This window comes from Strix uralensis, chromosome 1, assembly GCF_047716275.1.
Source record: "Strix uralensis isolate ZFMK-TIS-50842 chromosome 1, bStrUra1, whole genome shotgun sequence".
Classification (NCBI taxonomy): domain Eukaryota; kingdom Metazoa; phylum Chordata; class Aves; order Strigiformes; family Strigidae; genus Strix; species Strix uralensis.
In genome coordinates, this window is record NC_133972.1 from 32,696,822 (window position 1) to 32,715,795 (window position 18,974).

Here is an 18,974-nt window from a genome sequence, read left to right on the forward strand (position 1 = left end):
CCTTCTCATCGTCTGTTGTTACCAGTTTGCTAGTCATGTTCATGGGGGGTGGGCGGGGCGACAGAGAATACGCTTTCTTTGGCCTTACTTTTCTCGCTGACATACCTGTAGAAAACCCTTCTTACTATTCTTTGCATGTCTTGCCAAGTTTAGGTCTAGCCATGCCTTGGGCTTCCTGATCCCATCCCTACAAAACCAGGCACTGTCCCTATACTCTTTGCAGGATATCTGTCCCTGCTTCCGCTGCCTGTGCATTTTCTTCTTCCCCTTTAGTTTGACAGCAGGTCTTGACTTGGCCGTGCTGGTCTCTTGCCTTCCCCTCCTGATTTCTTACACCTGGAGATCAAGAGCTCTTGTACTCGGAAAGTGTCCTTAAAGATCTGCCAGTTCTGTTCTGCTCCCTTGTCCCTGAGGGCAGCTTCCCAGGGAGTCCTATTGACTAACTCCTTGAATAGCTGGGAGTTTACTTTCCTAAAATTCAGGGTCCTGACTTTACTCTTCGCCTGACCCATATCCCTGAGGACTGTGAACTCCACCAGTGCCTGATTACTGCAGCCCAGGCTGCCTCCGATCTTGATGTCACTGATTAGCTCACTTGAGTTGGTGACCATCAGGTCCAGTATCACATCTACTCTGGTAGGGCTGTCTGTTACCTGGCTTAAGAAGACAACTCCTGCTTGGGTTGCTGGCCCTGGTAGTAGAGAAATGACCACATGTACTGTTATTCCACATGTGTTATAGCATTTCCTCATTAGAGATGCAGTGAGGCCATTTGGATGCACTTCTCTTTTTTTGCTTTAAAAAATTACTCAAAAAATACTCCTTTAAAATGCATTGCTTTCCTTTTGGAGAGGGAGAAACAACACCGAAGTTTTTACCTGTGATGATTTGTTCCTGTTAGTGAATGAGCCGAATGTTTCCTATCACTTAATTTCATTTTGCAAAGACATGGTTTTTTGTTTGAAATAGGATTTATGTTTTATCATTCTTTCTGACAGGCATGTAAGTTCTCAGTATTTTCTAAAATGCTCCTAGCCTTTCTTCCTATTTTTCCCACCATCATCTTAGGTTGGCTGGAAATGTTAAAATTCAAACATGTGGAAATTAAATTGTGATTATTAAAACCCATGAATTAAAAACCAAGTTCTTAAAGATGATGTGTTGGTACAAGGTTCCCTCAGCAACGGCCACCCTGCTATCCTATAAATACTATTGATCAAGTCTAATCTTTGCTTCTTGGCAGATACCTAAAGTATGTGATGCTTTCCTGCCTCTACCCAGTACCCACTTCTAACTGTTGTTTTCCCCTGGATTTTCTAAAATATGTGACAGCTATGTACCAGAAAGTCACTATTCCATAGTAATAATCTGAGGGGTTTTAACTCTTGAATCCTTTTGTGTTTCAAGCACTGATGTTTTTATGAAGCCAAGCTGTAACCTTTGAGAGGCAACCTACTATGGACAAAAGTGGACTTAAATAGCTCTGAACTTTTGTTTTCTTCTTTGATTTAAATTCAGATCAAAATTATTTGAATTGTAATTTCTTCTTTGAATGTGACAAGAATCTCTTCAGATTGGAAAGTGTTATTCTTTTCTGGTCTTACTAAAGTACACTGTTTTTGAAAAGTAGCTGTAGGTTCTAAAAAACCTGTTCTGGTTGTGAACTTTCTTGATGGGCTGATTTATATATGAACCTGTGACTCGTAGCAAGCTACCTTATTTTTGTCCAGATGATTACCTTGCTAAAAGATGTGCAAAATAGTATTTAAAGATTTGTTCCCTCAGATTAAGGAGCAATGCTGTTGTCTACCTTTTTATCTGTCCTCTTAATGTTATGTCAGATCAGAATTCATCTTCTGCTTGCTTTGCGTTCTTCCCAAATTTTTAAATTGAAATTCTTTCTGAAGTACTTAACAAAAAGAATTGTAAAAGTGAAATTGAGGACTGTAAAAAATGGTATCTGAGCTGTAGTAGTTTGGGTTTTTTTAAAGCTGTGTCAATTGCAGGTGTATCATAGAAATGTTAAAGTTGATTTGGCTTTTTGTATATGCAGTTACTGTTTGATGAGATACTGTGTGCTCACACTGAAATAACATGTAAGTAAAGGTTTCTGGAATCTCTAGAGGATTCTTAATCCTCTTCTGCCTTGATCATTTTTCATTTTTAATAGTGATGTGAACATCAGAGGATCAACACATGTTTTCACTTAGTGGGATGCTTCACATTTGGGATGCTTCATAGATTCAGAATTCTCCGGTCTTGCAGATTCATTAGTTCACCTCTTGTTTTATGCTAGGGAACTGTTTAAACTCAAAGTTCTTTTTCTGAGTAGCAAATCATTACGTAGGATTCAACAGCAGGAGTGCTCTTAAATCTATTTTTGAATCTACTTTTATTTAAAAATAGTATAATACTTTTGCCATGGTCTCTGACAGTTCTGCTGATTCATAATGAAACAGCTTGAGTTACTGCTTCATTTGCCTGTGAAGCTCCTCCGAGAGGTAGTCCTTGGTAAATAGATAGTTACTGAGTTAATGGTATGGCATAGCATCCTCCGACCCCCTCATATCCTCTCCTCCCCCCAAATCAACTCAGCTCACAGCTGGACATATATATTAATGATACTAGTTTTATGTTAATGTACCTACTTGTGAACTGTGATTACTGGGGGCAGACATCCTTGTGAATATGTGCTGCTGCTAAATCTGCTGGGAATTGTAAATGCTATTAATATAACTTACAGAAAGCTCTGAAATGACGTGCCTGATTTTAACCAGCAAAAAAGTTAAAGGATCAAGTAAATAAACCATCACAAGTACATCAGATTTTTTTTTTAAGATACTGTACAACTGTCTCATCTTTTAGTTGTATGAAGGCATGAAAACTACAAGTGAGATACCATTTTAAATTAATTGTACATTTAATGCTCCTCAAAGCTTGATATAAATATAAACAAATTATCACAAGGATTTTGGAACAGCGGATGTATGTCTACTCTCCCCCTTCCAGCCCCCGAGATATCCAGGAATATCTTTGGGAGAACTTGGTGTCGTTCCTGTAAGTAGTTTATAAATGTAACCATCATAAATAAGCTGTGTGTTTGTGCTACACTGAAATGGGCTTTAGCATCATTTTATAGTACAAACTTTGATCTGATGTAAAAGATGGAGTGTTAAGTGCCAAATATGTTGACTTACATATTCTGAGATCCAAGAGAAAGCTTAGTTTTGTATTTTTAAATATATTGCTTTTATTACAACAAAAATAATGTTGGTAAGTTCAGCCTTCCACGTAGTTTAACTTTCCAGGACTTTTTAAAAGAAAAACAAAGAAACCTGAACTTTGCACATTTTTCCAGTATTAGTGATTTGTTTCATGATAAGCCTTTACACGTTGGTTATGACTTCCATGAATTCAGCTCCCCCACCCATACAGCTGCATTGGGAATAGCAACCTTCAGTGGCACGTTGCTCCAGACACTGGTAATGGCTTTGTCTGCCTTCGCTCAGATACTGCCACGAGTCATCTTCTTCAGCAAGACTTCTGCTCACTTTGCTGAGATTAGTCTCACTGCGTCTTTGTGAGGTCCTTGTTGTTTCTTCTGTTGTGGTTATTGCTTTACTGTGCTCAGCCCAACTTGATTTAGAAGGCTGCTTGCCAGTGTTGATTCTGTTGGGTTTTTTTCCTTTGTCAATGCATTTTGTCTTATCTTTGTAACAAATGGTTATTTTAAATAGCTTCTCTCTGAATTATTGATGTTCTAGAATGACTTCTTGGTCCAATCTATTTACTTTCTACTTTGATTATCTCTTATGTTATTCTGTGAGATAAATATATTCATACACAACACAGCATTAATCAGCCTCTGCAGTGTCTTTATACGTGAGTCTATAGGTGTATCTGTATTACTATAGATTACTGGGTAGAATTCTACAAATAATTATAAATTCAGAGAATAAGGTGTTCAGTGTCTGTTACTGTAGATAGTTCTTGTTTTAACAGATAAGTCTTCCTCTACTTCTCAGTTTAACTGCTTCCATAACATTAAGAGCAGAGCGTCATATTGCTTTGTGTTCTCCCTGCTATCTTGCCAGACTATCCTTTGAATGTGAGTACAGATGGTATGACTCATTTACACTTGTCCTAAGCAGGCGAGGTACTTAACACCAAGTATGTGTCTCCAGCTTTTGATTCCTGTGAAAAAGATAGTGTTTCCCTCCCCCCACCCCAACTAGAATTATTTTGCTATAATTCAATCAGATTTTAGTTTACCTTCCTTTAAAAATTGGGCATTCAGGTTGGTTTGTTGTTTGGTTTGGTTTTTTTTTTCCCCTGACTAAAATGCAATTGACTTAGTTTTTAAAAGATGCCAGACTTTGGTGATTTTGCTGAGGCCACTTTTAAATAGGAAAAATGAAGATTGCCTAAGAAAATTGCTCCACTATTTGGACCTAGAAAATACCCTGAGGTACTGTAACCCTACTCTGCTACTTCTTCAGTACCTCTGAAACATAGATAACTATTTTTGTCTAGTGTATTAGGAAGCTAGTGTATTTTGCAACTTGGAACACACGTAAATCCTCAAATGTTTTCTCAAATAGGCTGAGTTAATAGAGCTTCAGTGTTGATTAGACCTTATCCCGGTAGGTTCTGAATTGCTAAAAAATGGCTTCTCTTCCCTGGTTAGCAGCAGAGATAGAAAAGGAGACTTAAGAACTTGTGTGTTAGGTTTGTCAGGGGGAGGGTGTCATTTTCTTTTTTAATAGGATAATTGTCCCCTCTTCTATCCATGCCTCAGCTGAGGATCTGCTTTTACAGGTAATGCTGAGGAGCATGCAGTGTGTTGAAGTCACACTTGGCACTGAACGGCAGCAAAGGGGAAGTGAGAGCATGGGATCAGTGCAGTCTGGTGTATAGTCAAGTGCCTTATTTGTTCAGCTTGTCCCTTTTCACTGCAGACCCAAAATCAAGCTCCATGTTGCGATACAGTATACTTTTTTCCGTTTAAAGGCAGTGAGTTTACTGAGAAAAAGGATCAGGAGCACCTTTTTCCTAACTTTAATATTACTAATTTAATGGCCTCAAGTTGCGCTAGGGAAGGTTTAGACTGGATATTAGGAAGCATTTCTTTACAGAACGGGTAGTCGGGCGTTGGAATAGGCTGCCCAGGGAGGTGGTGGAGTCCCCATCCCTGGAGGTATTTAAGAGTCGGGTTGACATAGTGCTGAGGGATATGGTGTAGTTGGGAACTGACAATGTTAGGTTAATGGTTGGACTGGATGATCTTCAAGGTCTTTTCCAACCTAGATGATTCTGTAATTTAAATGGGCAAAACTTGGAAGTTGTTGTTCATTGTCCCGTGGCCATGTCTGTCTATATATAAAAATGGCACAGTAGGTCTGTTTTTCAACACAGTTTTTCTTTGTTTTTTTGCAGCTGTTTCCCATATATGCTGTTTATCAACAAAAAGTTGGAGGACCAGCCCTCCCTTAAACCCGTGTAGGTGCTTATAATCGCCCCAGAGCTGCATGTCTGCTCTCACCTGAAAACTGAATGCATTTGTTTAAGGCTCGTACTCCCTCTGATGGCAAACTGCTGTACTTCTGCTTTCTATGTTCGCTTTCGTCTCTCCCTCTTGGTCTCCATTTTATCTTTTTGCTGTTATGCTGGATTCGGCTAAATTGTTTCATGTGTGTGTATGTGTGTCCCAATGAAAGTGTAGTTTTAATAAAGCTGAGCAAATTAAAGGGCCATACCAGATTGCATGTCTATTAGACGTCAATAAGCTATTTGGTCAGGTAGGGGGAAAGGAGGGAAAGCTTATCTTCTCAAATTTATTTTATATTTTTAAATATCACAGTTGCTCTTCTGTGATTCATATGGAATGTATTTCCTCATGCTTGGCTTGAAGTGATGACTCAATCTCCCTAAAGCTTGAATAAGAATAGTTTGCGCTCTTAAATTTAAATTCTTTGTTCTAGAGGTCAAGTTCTTGAAAAATATCAGCTTTGTATGGTACAAAATAAAAAAGTACTATACTTTATTAGTTGCTTTTGCATGGGATCATTATTAAGAAATGACTGTTTAAAATTTTGAAATTCTACTAATCAAAATTCAATATATAGAAAATCTAAAAGAACTGCTACTGCAATTTGTTAATGATGTGACAGCATATAGTAATTTTTTATTAACTGTAGATAAGTTTGGCATGTAGAGTACAAATAGTGCAAAATAAAATTGTTTATTGTGTGGTTACAGAAATAAAACATGATAGTTTGTATGTCTTTGTACATGCCTGTGTACAAGATCAGTTTGAGAAAAAAGATAGCTGCCCTGTGTCAGCCATGTGGTAAATGAGCCTTTGCTACTACATTAATAAGAGAAGGAAACCATTAGATCTTTCTGTTCTCATTACATCTCCTTCCTGCTTCAGTAGTAGTAGTTTCAAACATTTCTTGCATGTGTTTGTTAAATTATTTTATTATTATTAAATATTACTAATTTAATTAAATCTAACCTTTGCTTAACATCAATTATTTAAATGGGTAAAGACTATCAGTTTGGGTTCGTCGTCACTGACTATAGTAGCACTGTTAGGTATTTACTCCATGTGGTGCTGCCTTTCACGTGTAATGCTGGCAACAGTTTCAGGTGGTGGGAGAAGTTTAAATTACTGTAGTGAGTTTTCTTGTGTGTTGGTAGGCCTTTTCTGATAGCGTGAGGAGAAGGTGAAACCCAAATTGATGGTGCATCTGAATCTGAGTCCCCTCTTTAGTTCTGTTTGAATGAACAGTTAGCACTATTGGGATGTCAGGCTTTTGCTTCTGTTTGCTTGCCCATGCTTGCATGTGCATGGGAATCCTATTTAGCACACATTTAGCAATTTTGGTGGAGGCAGGTGAACCTGTAAACATCAGTCAGAAAGACTGAAGTAGAGCTCTGATTTTGAGCCTTTAATGTCTACTTGAATGTGAAGTCAGTAGTCTTAAAAATTTAGGAGCCTGTCTTAAATCTGTGAAGTAGCTAGAGCCTTCTGGCACTTGTATGAGACATGCAAAGGAGTGTGTGCTGGTAAGAAATTCTGTGGTCTGGCTCAAGTGTTTTGGTTTTCTTTGGTGTGCTGCCACCAAGTGACAAAACATGATACTGCTGCTTTTTTTAGAGTGATTTCCACCAATATAAGCTCTTTTCTTTCTTTCAAACTGAAAAAGTTAGAATATTACTTTGCACTTCTTGTAAATTCCCATATAATACTCCAAATTATTATTTGGAGTAACGTGACTGCTTGAACAGTCTGACTGAAATTTCTAGGATAGAAAAATAATAAAAACAAAGCTTTTTTTCATCATTCTGCTGTTTAGAGATTCTAGATTTCTGTCAGTTATTGGAAATAATCTTTGATTCGAAACAATATAATGTAAGCATAAATCTGAACATAAAGATCAAGTTTAAAAATGCTGAGATCAGAAAACAATATTTGTCAGATCTGAAAATGCGATGTATTACAGAAGCAAAGTTTGAATCCTGTTAGACGTTTCTTTTCAGGGTATCTTTTAATGAACAATCTTATAAAAATAATCAGTACTCAAAGTGCTCAAAATACTTCATTGTGCTAATCTAAGCAAAAATTGCTTGGTAAGATGAAGGATATCAATGTGGGTAAGGGGAGAGTGTTGCAGGTGGAGTGGGGGTGGTCGTGGCATGCTGAGGGTGACCTCATGTCTGTGCAGCTCACACATCTGAGGGGTGCCGTCTACCTTCTGCTGAGCACTGTGTGTGAACAGGAATGATGGGGGTATGTGTGCAGAAATTACAGAAAAGATGATGCATTGCCCCTGTTTAAGTACCACTGATTACGTTACACTATTTATCATCTGGTCCTTATAGCCTTGAGCTTCATAAAAATTGCTGAGCAGTAAAATTATACTTGCTTTCTAAGAACATAAAGAAAGACTTCAGTTACAGCATTATTTGGGAATGTGATTAAAGGTCTGAATTGTAGGTGAGACTAGCAGCCAAGATGCATCTGCACAGATTAGCAAAGCTACTTTAAGTGCTGTTTAAAAGGACTGTAACTTCAAGCCCATGTTAGAAAAGGTAGTGTTCCTTCATATCCCTCCCCTGGGAGTTTCCTAGCTGTCCTCTTGCGCTGGTGTTCAGCTGATCTTACAGTGGGGCAGTCTAGGGGCTGAATTAGCAAAAAACATTAGCTTTCTGCCAGTTGGGCTTTCTAGGTCATCTTATGGGACAATAAGATAACTGCAGTGGCAGCACAAAGAAAACACTGGGGACATGTAACTACAGTGATAGTCCCTCTTTGTCCTTGGCTGTATTGGGGCTGAATACATGAAATCATGTGCTACTCTGCCCAGTTTGGAGAAGTGACTGAGGATTGTTTTTTGACCCGAGTGATTAATTTATCATTAAGACTCATCTACACAATGTTGTAATGATACAGTTATTTTGGAAGATTCCGTACCTGCTTACCACAGCTGTTACTGTTCCTTTTGTCTTAATTCTGTATGCCCTCTGAACTATGAAAGCTGAATTTTTTTTCTCCCTTCCCCCCCCCCTCTACCCCAGACGGAAGTGAGGCATCCATGTAAGAGGAGGAGGGAAGAATATTCATTCCTTTGTTTTGGTCCACAAAAAAGAAATTCATCAGTAAAAACCACTAGCAGTAAAAACAACTGTTCATATAAATACATTGAAACTTCCAGAGATCTCCTCTCTGGCATGGGAAATCTCACGTGTTGCTGACTATACTGCCAGTTCTCTCCCAAGAAGTACTGGCATATCAGTATGTCAATTGTGCTTCTTATTTTGCAAACAAATTAATAATAACCCAACGTATTGTTTTGTTTGCCTCAGTAAACAATAGCAACAGTTTTAACATACAAAACATTTACTTCTGAGGTGACAGTAGTTGTTCGTGTAAAATATGTCTAGCTTGTGATCTACTGGGTTATATTTAATACTAGTGAAAGAGGATTTAAGTTCTGAATTTTTTTTTCATGTAAATTAGGAATTAATTATGCCTGTGGCCATTTCAACTTTCTTAATCTTTCTCATGCTCCGTAAATGCTACTGCACCTAGTCCCATGGCATTTTTCAAGGTAAGAAATTTCTGTATAACTTCATTAAATGCTGTGTGGCATTTCTGTTTTGTAGTTCCTTGTTCTCCTAATGTTCTTCAGGTGCTTGTGTTATTTACTGAAATAACACAATAAGTAAATTTAATGAAATCCAGCATGGGTCGTATGACAAAGTTTCACTGGTCCCCCTTACAGAACTGATCTATAAAGGAAATATCTGAACTGTTTAGAGATCTTGGGGAACTGGAATCATGGATAGACTTCCCTAACTCACAAAGTAGTAGGGACGTGTAATTAAGCAGTGTCTATTCTGTTTAAGGTAAATGTGTCAAGGTTGCATGTTACCTTAATTCTGCCATTTTCTAGTGTGGTTTAAAAACCCAGCGAGCAGCTCAGCCTCATAATAGCCACTTGCTCACTCCCCTGCACTGGAATGGGGGAGAGAATTGGAAAGATAAAAATGAGAAAACTTGTGGGTTGAGCTAAAGACAGTTTAATAGGTAAAGCAAAAGCTGTATGTGCAAGCAAAGCAAAACAAGGAATTCATTCACCACTTCCCATTGGCAGGCAGGTGTTCAGCTATCTCCAGGAGAGCTGGGCTCCATCACATGTAAAGATTACTTGGGAAGACAAATGCTATCACTCCAAACACTCCCCCTTTCCTCCTCCTTCCCCCAGCTTTTATCACTGAGCTTGATATCATATGGTCTGGGATATCCCTTTGGTCAGTGGGGCCAACTGTCCCAGCTCTTTCCCCTCCAACTTCTTTTATATCACCAGCCTTCTTGCTGGTCGGGCAGCATGAGAAGCAGAAAAGGCCTTGGTGCTGTGCAAGCACTGGTCAGCAATCACTCAAACATCCCCGTGTTATCAATGCTGTTTTCATCACAAATTCAAAACATAGCCCCATACTAGCTACAGTGAAGAAAATGAACTCTATCCCAGCCAATACTAGTACAATTGTAACTTGAGCTAGTTTTTTGTATGTGGTATTTCTGTTCTTTTGCATGTTTGGAAAAAGGTAACTAAATAACTAGCTATTTTGTCATGTAAATAAAATGGATAACCAAAAAAAAAATGTAAAACTTGTCAGGAAGTGATGGCTGTAATTTAACTTTTATAGCAGGAAAACAAGCAAACTCTACGAGATCATCTGGTTTGTGGCAGTACTTTTCTGTTGGCTATATTTATTTTGATAGCTTCTGGATTATATAAGACCATGAGAAAAACTGGTTTAGGCCTTGAGTTGATACAGTAGGTGATGGGAGGTGGAGGTCTTTGAGAGAACACAAGTAGGCTTCCATTAGTACTTTAGTGCCTTGGGTGTGTTTTAGCTTTGTTTAGCTGATGTGGGAACTCATGTTCAGCAAGACCCTTTAATGGCAGAGCTTAACAGTGTCTTTGGTTGGTAAGTGTTGCTTGTGGGCATTCTTGACTATGTACTTGCAGCATTTGCAGCAAAATTGTAAAAGCTGGTACTATTTGATTGAAGCCCTCTTTTGCATTTCTTTCGAGACTAGCAGAGACTTTAGATGGTTCCACTGTACTCCATTTGTTTTGTCTGTTTCTGTAGCTGCTATGATTTGTACAGAGGTGTTTGGTTTCTGATAGTTGTCATATGGTTAGGATGATTATGTCTTTTTCAGGGTTTCAAGGTAAGTTGTATTCAGAATTTCATCTGAAGAGATAGCTGCACTCATGCTCAGCATCAGGAGATAAATGGCACACAGAACTATTTCAGATCTTGATTAGAACAACCTCCCCAAACTGTTCAACTTGTGCACCTGTTTATTACAGGCTGTGGCTGATATTTTCAAAAGCTTCATCTGTGAGGAATTCTTTGTTATAACTTTGCTACCAACAAGGAGGTGTACCTTGCTGTTAAATCTTTTTGCATCTGCTTGCCTCAGAAAGTTGCCGATTTTGGATATAAAGTTGGGCTTAGTAACCTGATGATTAAGCGTCCGGAATTGCATTGGTGCTGTGGTGGGTGTTCCCCCCCCCCCAGCCCCCTGTAAGCCTTAATTTTCACTGATAAGCAGTGCAACTGCTTCTTACTGCTAAAGCTCAAGGTAAACTGCTTGCCAAGTATAAAATCTATATTTCTATATACTTGAATATAGGTGAAGTTCCTAAGGTGCAGTTAGGTCAATTTCCAGGTGAAAGCTAGCTTGGGTGATTTGGTTTTTTCTTCTTGAACCTGAACCGTTGATACTTAAACAAACAAAGAGCTACTGACCTTAAAACAAACTAACCAAAAAACCCCACAAAAACCAGAACCAGCAAAACATCCTAAACCCAAAGATGCTTCAGTTTATTGATACAGAAGTGTTATTAGATTAAAAATAGGCAGCCCTTAGTAGGGAACGTGGTGACATCTGCAGAACTGCTGCCTGCTTCCATCAGTCTATGCAGTCAGCTTCTGCATCCTAATTTGGTACTGTGCAATGAAACCCAGTAGGAGCCTGCTTCATTTTTAAGGCACTCTGGACCTTTCTGGGGGGTATGCTTTTAAGTTAATCCTCAACAGGGAGAAAGGTGGCTGTATTTTCACTGTTTACCAGTAGTAAAACTGTTCATAGTATTGTTGGAAGTGCCTCAAAGAACCTGACTTTCATTTTCCCCAAGGTATTCCACTGGTCTCTTGCCTTGTATAGTCAAATGGATTTTATACCTCTTTAATCATCATCTCCTTAGGCACATACAATAATGAAGTGGGTTCTGTTCTGTACTGCTGGTATCAGTTATATTTTTGCAGTTTTGAAGAGCTGCAGCTTCTCTTGGTTCCTTAACCTCATGTGCTGGGAATCTGGAGGCCAAGCTGCTTTGTGGTACAGATCTCTCCCATAATTTGTCAGGAGTTGGAGCCTGTGTGAAGCTTCAAGTTGCAGACCTGTCTCCTCATCTGATCTTTGCCAGTTTTGTATATGTTGCTTTTTTTTCCTTGCCTGACCTATCCTGGACAGGAATCAAACTGGAACAATTTAAGTGCAAATCAGACTGTTAGGGGAAAATGTCTTGACTTCAGGTGGTGGGGAGAAGTGTTGGTTTCCCCCTCTCCTCCTTATATCTGTCTTGGGGATGAAGTGCCTGTAAAGATAATGGTTAATAGTAGTATAGTTAGGAAACTGAAGGCCATGGTTGCTGATAGACCTTGGCTTGCTCTTGTGCAAATACAAAAGCGATGCTTTTGTACAACATCCTTATTTAGAAATGGAGTGCTAACTAAAATACTTCCAAAAACCGCACTTGAGGAAGGATGAGTAATTAATTTTTCAACGAAGCTTATTAGTCCACTTTTTACAGGTTATGAGAATTGTTTATGGCTAGAAATTTTTCTTTTAGGGTAAATTATTCAGAAAACTGGGTTGTCAGACAGCTACAAGCTATCTGAAAGCATTTGTAGTATACAGATAAGAGACTTTAACTCAAGGAAATTTGGGCTGATTTTGACCCCCCAATAATAAAACCAAAAATCATAAATCCATTATTTGTCAATAATGGGTACCAGAATGGTGTATGTTTCTTTGACCTTCCAAAATTTCATGTACCATCCACAAAATAGTGTGGGAGCTATAACTTAAATTGCTGTAAGGATGGGTTGAACTGATGAAGATGAATTTATTTTTTTATCCTAATCTCAGTAATAGCTGATTTCCCCCTCCCCCCTTCCCATGGCCTTTAACTGATTCTGGCACCTGGTGCAGAAAACATGAGTTTGAAGTTGGCTGAGTTACAAAGTCAGATGCTTATGGCAGTTAGTATGGACTACCATTTCTGCAGATGTTGCTAGCAGCTCTTTAATATATGAATGTGTGGAGTAAAATAAGCTTTAGTTTTGAGTGTGTTACATCAGACTCTTTCTGAAGTGTGTACTTCAAGGTGACCTAATTTTAATCTTTCATAAACAAGAATAGGTGTGATATTTCCCTTGTTGTTGACCAGGTGGTGATAGTAATGACTGAAAAATATACTCTCTTCCAGGATGAATGGAATTTACCAGCTGCTTCTTTTGGCTGGGTGGGAGGGAATGTGTTGGGAAAATATGCTGACTGACAGTTTGCTTGTTCCATCCTTGATAAAGCCAGGAGCCCTGTGGGACAAGGAGTTGATGGGATGGAAACTGAATCTTTTTGTCCTTGATTTGGTTTTAATGCTACAGGAATTCCACTTCAAAAGAAATGTAAAACAAAGCTTATATTAAGTAAAGAGAAAATACTTGAGATCTCTTCCTCATCCCTTAGGCTTGAGAAAGAGATGAGGTAAAGGCTTTTTTTTACATTTGTTTTTAATAGTTTTTAATAGTTTTATGTAAAAAAACGCACAAATACTCACAGATTTTGCAAAAATATTTAAATATTTGTGTTCAGGAATGCTATAAATACTTTAGAAAACAAAATTCAAGTGTTCTTTTTTACAAGGTCAAGAAATTTGAAGTAGCATCTCTAAAGAAATGACATAATGGGCCTTATTTTCATTTTTAAGAACTAACAATCCTTTAAGTGGCTTTGTTTTGCATATTTAGGTAAAGAAAAATATTTCAAAAGAATGAGTGTGTGTGTGTGTGTCCCTGCATACTAATATTTTGTGGATATCATTAGTTAAAATAGCTCTACAGTATTTTAGAAGAGTCTGGTAATACCCTTAGCAAGTAAGCATTATAGACCAAATACATTTATATTAGTCTCATATTTTGCACTGTTGAGAATTTATCATTTTACTTAGTAAGAAGTAGCTTGTCAGTTTATCAGTCTTGAGATGTATGATGTGACATGACTTTTTACATAGATTGCTGCAGACTTTTTCCTTGGTTTGTGGGTTTTGGGGTTTGTTTTTTTGTTTTCCTGCCTCAAGAAGGAAGAAATGGCAGAAAGTTTGCTTTCATACATGTTAGCCTGTTCGGAAAAGTGAAAAGTAGCACACTTCTATTCCAGAATGAGAATCTGGAAGGAACCTCACCCTTTTCCTTTTTTTTCTCTGGTACAACAGTGCTAAATAAAGCTTATTGCTACTTTGCCATAAATTGAACTGGAAATAGTGAATTTTGTTAATATTCTTAGCTAATTGTGTGTGTAACTACGAAGGCTTTCATGATTTCAGAGAGTAAAGTGCTTCTACGTAGCCCCGGGAAATTGTTCGGAGCTGGTTTCTGTCATTTGGGGAAGAATGCTTCCAGTCTCATTCTTCATATGACAATTGTCCTATTTTTCTTCCTGGCCTCTGTTCTGCAAGGTGTTACAGGGTCTGTGGTTGCTTCTCTGCAGCATGGAGGGGCTGGAGCTGGAGAGAGGTACTTTGCCTTTCTCTGTTCCATAATTCAGTGTTCGGGGAGGGCATTGCTCATCCGAAATGGTTTTTTATTAAGAGAAAATTAACAATAGACCAAATAATGTTCTGTACATTTCTAAAGAGGACAACATGACATTTAAAAAAAAAAAAAAAAAAAAAGTGTTGGGAGTTTTAAAAGCAGAGAACTAAGACTAGACCTTAAATTTTTTTTAAATGTCCATAAGGTGTCACTGTACTTCCTTCTGAAAAAATAGTCAGTTGCCTTTATTTCCTAGGTCCTGAAATCATTTGCAGGAGAGAAGGCAACAGCAGCTGAGTCAAGACTCCAAAAATTTATATCTGCATGACTTAAAGGTTGCATTTTCATAATAATGTGTGTGGTGTTTTTTAAACAGGATGTCTAAGTTCATTGATGGTTTTCTAGATTTTGGGTTAGTTTACAAAACAATTTATGAGTTCAGTAGTGTTCTCTGGTCATATATTTTGAGTAGGCTGGTTGCATTAGTAGAGTTTCCTAATGAAGACTGCACAGCTTGATACATAAGATATAAACAAACAGGAATGTTCTAAACCATATTCTTGACTTTTTGTTACTAAATGTTAAAGTGTTCTTAACGTATTCGTAAAACTCAGTATATTTATATTGTATAGAACACTGTTTTTTGTTTTTCGTAGTGCTTTTATAAAATAAAAGTTACCTTGCCAAAAAGTGGTAAAAAACAATCAGATACAAGACGTTCTGTGGCCTCATTTCTGCAAAAACTTGAGCAGATACTTTCCCTTTTCATACTTGCATGTTTGCTGAATGGGATTTGGTTAGTTGTAGATTCTAAGATACCTAAGCCTGTGGATTTTTAGAGGCAAGGGTATATAGAGGTTAATTTTCGTGATGTTTTAAATAAATAATGCACTTGTCACATGTATTATGTATTCTGTTTTGATACCATCTTTCTGATTCATTATTATAAGTACTCCTTTATGAAGCATTTTGTTGGCTTTTAGGAGTGCCAGAATTTACTTTGCAAGTTCTCCTCTAGATGTCATCTTAATTGAATAAATCACTGATTGAAGCCAGTGTTAGGGATATTTTGGAAGAAACAAACCCCAAAATAATACTGATTGGAAAAAACAATCCACAAGGTTAACTTTTAAATCACGTATGAGTGATTGTGTAAAGTGGTAACTACCTTGTGCTTGTATGGTAATACATGAATTGTTCACATGTGGATTCTGCATGCATAATTGTTTTTGTGTGCATTTTTGGAAACTGGACCCTAAAATTCTCCAGCCTCTTCTTATTGCCATATGCTTTATAAATACCGTTAGTACTGTAGAGACAGTTTGGCTAACATAATCTGTGAAATTTCTATGTTGCGAAATATTTTCTTTGTTTTAAAGAAACTTACTAGGAGTGATTTATATACTGAATCATGGGAGAAAAAGATGACTTCTTTGTGTAAGTAAGTTTTTGTGTAATTGGAAAGAATTTAATGAGTGATACACTTAATTGTAATAGTGTCCAAGTCTGGAAAAGTTCAGGTGTCAAGAAGGCTGTTTTGAGGTATTTTAAAGAAAATACAAAGAATGAAGTAGTTCTGATACATTGCTGATGAAGGGGAGCTCAGCTTATGGGTGCAGTTTTCCAAAGCAATCGGATCACTTTCTGTCACAGTGAGCAGTTTGAATGCTCCTACTACTTCTGTGTCAGCTTTTAGCCCATGATGAGCTGGCTCAAATAACTCGCCAGCAAAAAAATGAATAGGGGCAATTGGATCACACAAGTTAAGTGTGTGTGCTGGCTCAGGAAGGGGATATGAATGTGCAAGGATCATGTGGGGAAGGGAAGAGTGAAGAGTCTCTCCAGGGGCCAGCAGTTAAAATCAGACTCATCCACTTCTTCAGATGTCACTTTTAAAAAAAAAACCAACACCCAAACCCCCAAACAAATAAATAAAACCCCAAAAATTTCTAAGCTGGTAAAACTTTAATTAATGTTCTAAATTAATACTTTGTTATATTTTGTGAAATTTAATTCAGTAACAGACTGCTCAGCTTTTTAAGGAAAGTGCTTTTTAATCTTCTAAATAACAGAATTGAAAAATTGGTAGCAAAAGTAAGTTCTAAAACTAAATGTTGCTTACATGATCTTATCCTGAAGGGATGTATAAGAGCCCTCTTGGGAGCTACTTCTTTGGTGGGCATCGAGGGGAGGACTCTTTTGCAAGGTTTGAAGCAGCTAGGTAAGATTTTTTGCTGTTCCTGTATTTCTCCTTGCTCAGTTTTGGGAAAAGTCATCCGTTTTGGGAAAAGTCATCCATTTTGGCAGCTACAGAAGATTCAGATGAGCTCTCTCATCCCGTAGTAGTGTGCGTGTGAATATGTGGATTTTATCCAGCTGTGTTTTCCAGATTGTTTCCAGTTGCCAGAAAGGAGCTCTGTCTTTGCATATGAGGAAGGTATAAGGGGTTCCTAAAACCTTCTAGGAATTATAGCTTCCCCCAAACAGAAAATCCTGATACATGAGGCAGCTATTGACCCACACTATTTTAAAGAGAATCAGAGTAATTCATACACAGTGATGCTGAGTGTTTACTTACTGAAGAGAGATAAAATACATAAATGTGGTGGTATCCATAGCAACTAGAATTCATTTTGCTCACTTGCATACAGTATTTTGAGACCCTGGTACGTATGGAAACAAAATCCCACCTGTGAGTAAGCCAGCTGAACTGTGCCTTCTGTGGTCGCAGTCTATTCATATCTACCCAAAATTGTATTAAAAGTGTTGCACTGGTAGGAATGTTAAATGCATTTTTAGTGTTATATAGTAGTTAAATATTTATCATTTTTTTTCAACTTGTAACTATTCTGCAAGAGAGAATCTGATTTCAAAAATCTTTAAAAGAAAAATTTTAAATCTTTTTAAAGGAAATTATTCAATGTATTCAGCACCCTCCCCTCCCAAACACCATCCTGGAAAAAAAACCCTCACCACCAAAGTCCCCACCCCCCACAACAACACTCTTCCCTGGGTGGGACAGGGAGGGGGAGCCTGGGCTGTAGGCAGATTGTACCATCACATGAGTAATGATAGGAAAATCTGAACAGAAACTTTTAAAGGCAACAATTATTTTTTTTTTCTTTCTTAAGGTTGAGAATTTTGGAGCTATTTAGTATTTCAATCTCTTCCTCCCGCAGTATTACTGACTTCCAAAACTTTCTACTAGGACAGTTTCAGTAATGACAAAAATGGAGAATAGGTTTTTTGAAGGAGTAGATTTTGTAGTCCTTTTCTCATTGACAAAACCAGAGCTACATTTTGAATGGTAGAAATTGTGTGGTCTTCTGAGAAAGTATTTGCTGCAATTGCTCTGTCATTCTAAATATAGTGTTTCCTCTTGATAATGCTTCTTAGTTCTTTTATTTACCAGAATGTTATGCTTATGAGTGAGTAGCAGACAGACATTGAAAGCTAATTTAACTTTCTTTCTCTAAGGTGATCAGACTTGGGAAGTGTTAGATAGGAATTGCTTCCATGCAGTGTCCTCTTTCTGATGCTCTTCTGATAGAGGAAAAGCAGTCTATATTATATAGCTGCTTCTACTTAGATTTTATTTTTTTTTTCCTTTCTCAGTCCAACCCTTGTTCCTTTTCCTCATGGCCATTTAATCACTGGAGGCCAGTGAGTACTGTATAATACTTCTTTGGATGCATTCCTGTTACCTATTCTTAGATTTTCAAAGGCTGTTTGTTATTCTTCATTCTTAATTGGTTATACCTTGTTGCCCCTGTGACTGGATTAACATTTTGTTAGTACTGGCTGCTGTGTGAGTCCAAGCAAAACATAGACTAAGATAAAACCCCACTAATACGGCTGAAACAAGACCAGTAATGGACTTGCTGTAGCAAAATTTCCAAGATGATTTTTGCAAATACAACTGAAATCAAACTTAATTACCAGTTGGGAGTTGGTGGGCTTTCTGACCTTGGCCTACAGAGATAGATCCACTGAGCTGCTTGGGTTTTGTGTTTTGTTTTGGGGGGGGCAAAAAAACCCCCAACTGCTCCCCTTTTTTATTTCTTTCTTTGATAGTTGAAAGCAGATTGCTCTTGTTTGTTTTCTTGAATAGTCAACAGCTTATTTTCTTCAATAGTCTACAGTAATTTGTTACTTGAGGAAAAGCAACCAATTCTGGAAATGTCCTAAGCTGATGTGAGTCATCACTGAAGGTTTTAAATAGTTGAATGTGATGTTTGTTTCCTCCCTTCCACAGCTCAAAATGGTATGAATCATTTTTTCAGTGTTTCCCAGATAACAGTCTGAGCGGAAGCAGTGTGCATTTCTGACATAAGTTCTTAAATGTTGGTGGAGCACTCCCAGCCACTGCTGGTTTTGGCCGTGTGGGAATTCCATAGGAATTTCAGACAAATGTATAAAAGCAAACATTGTGTAACCATGGCAACTTACCCATGAGGATCGATGTGGTTGGTGACATAAAACAGTGAAAGCCCTCTACTGACTGGCATAACTGACTTAACTTTTCTGCCTAAATTCTGTTAAGTGGTACAGGATAAAAATTCAGTCATGAG

At 37.8% G+C, this 18,974-nt stretch overlaps 1 protein-coding gene across 4 annotated transcripts in view; it reads left to right on the forward strand.

The window, feature by feature from the left end:
• Nucleotides 1-18,974, forward strand: part of ANKRD28 (ankyrin repeat domain 28) — a 125,223-nt gene that overhangs the window by 17,460 nt on the left and 88,789 nt on the right. The window contains exon 1 of one of the 4 annotated variants that reach the window (XM_074861587.1): nucleotides 3,039-3,057. The exons of 2 other annotated variants lie outside the window; for them this stretch is intronic. The gene's annotated coding sequence lies outside the window, so the exon portion shown is untranslated. Of the gene's footprint in view, nucleotides 1-3,038; nucleotides 3,058-14,691; nucleotides 14,739-18,974 lie in introns of those variants that run through there. One more of the 4 variants, XM_074861617.1, reaches the window with a different exon arrangement.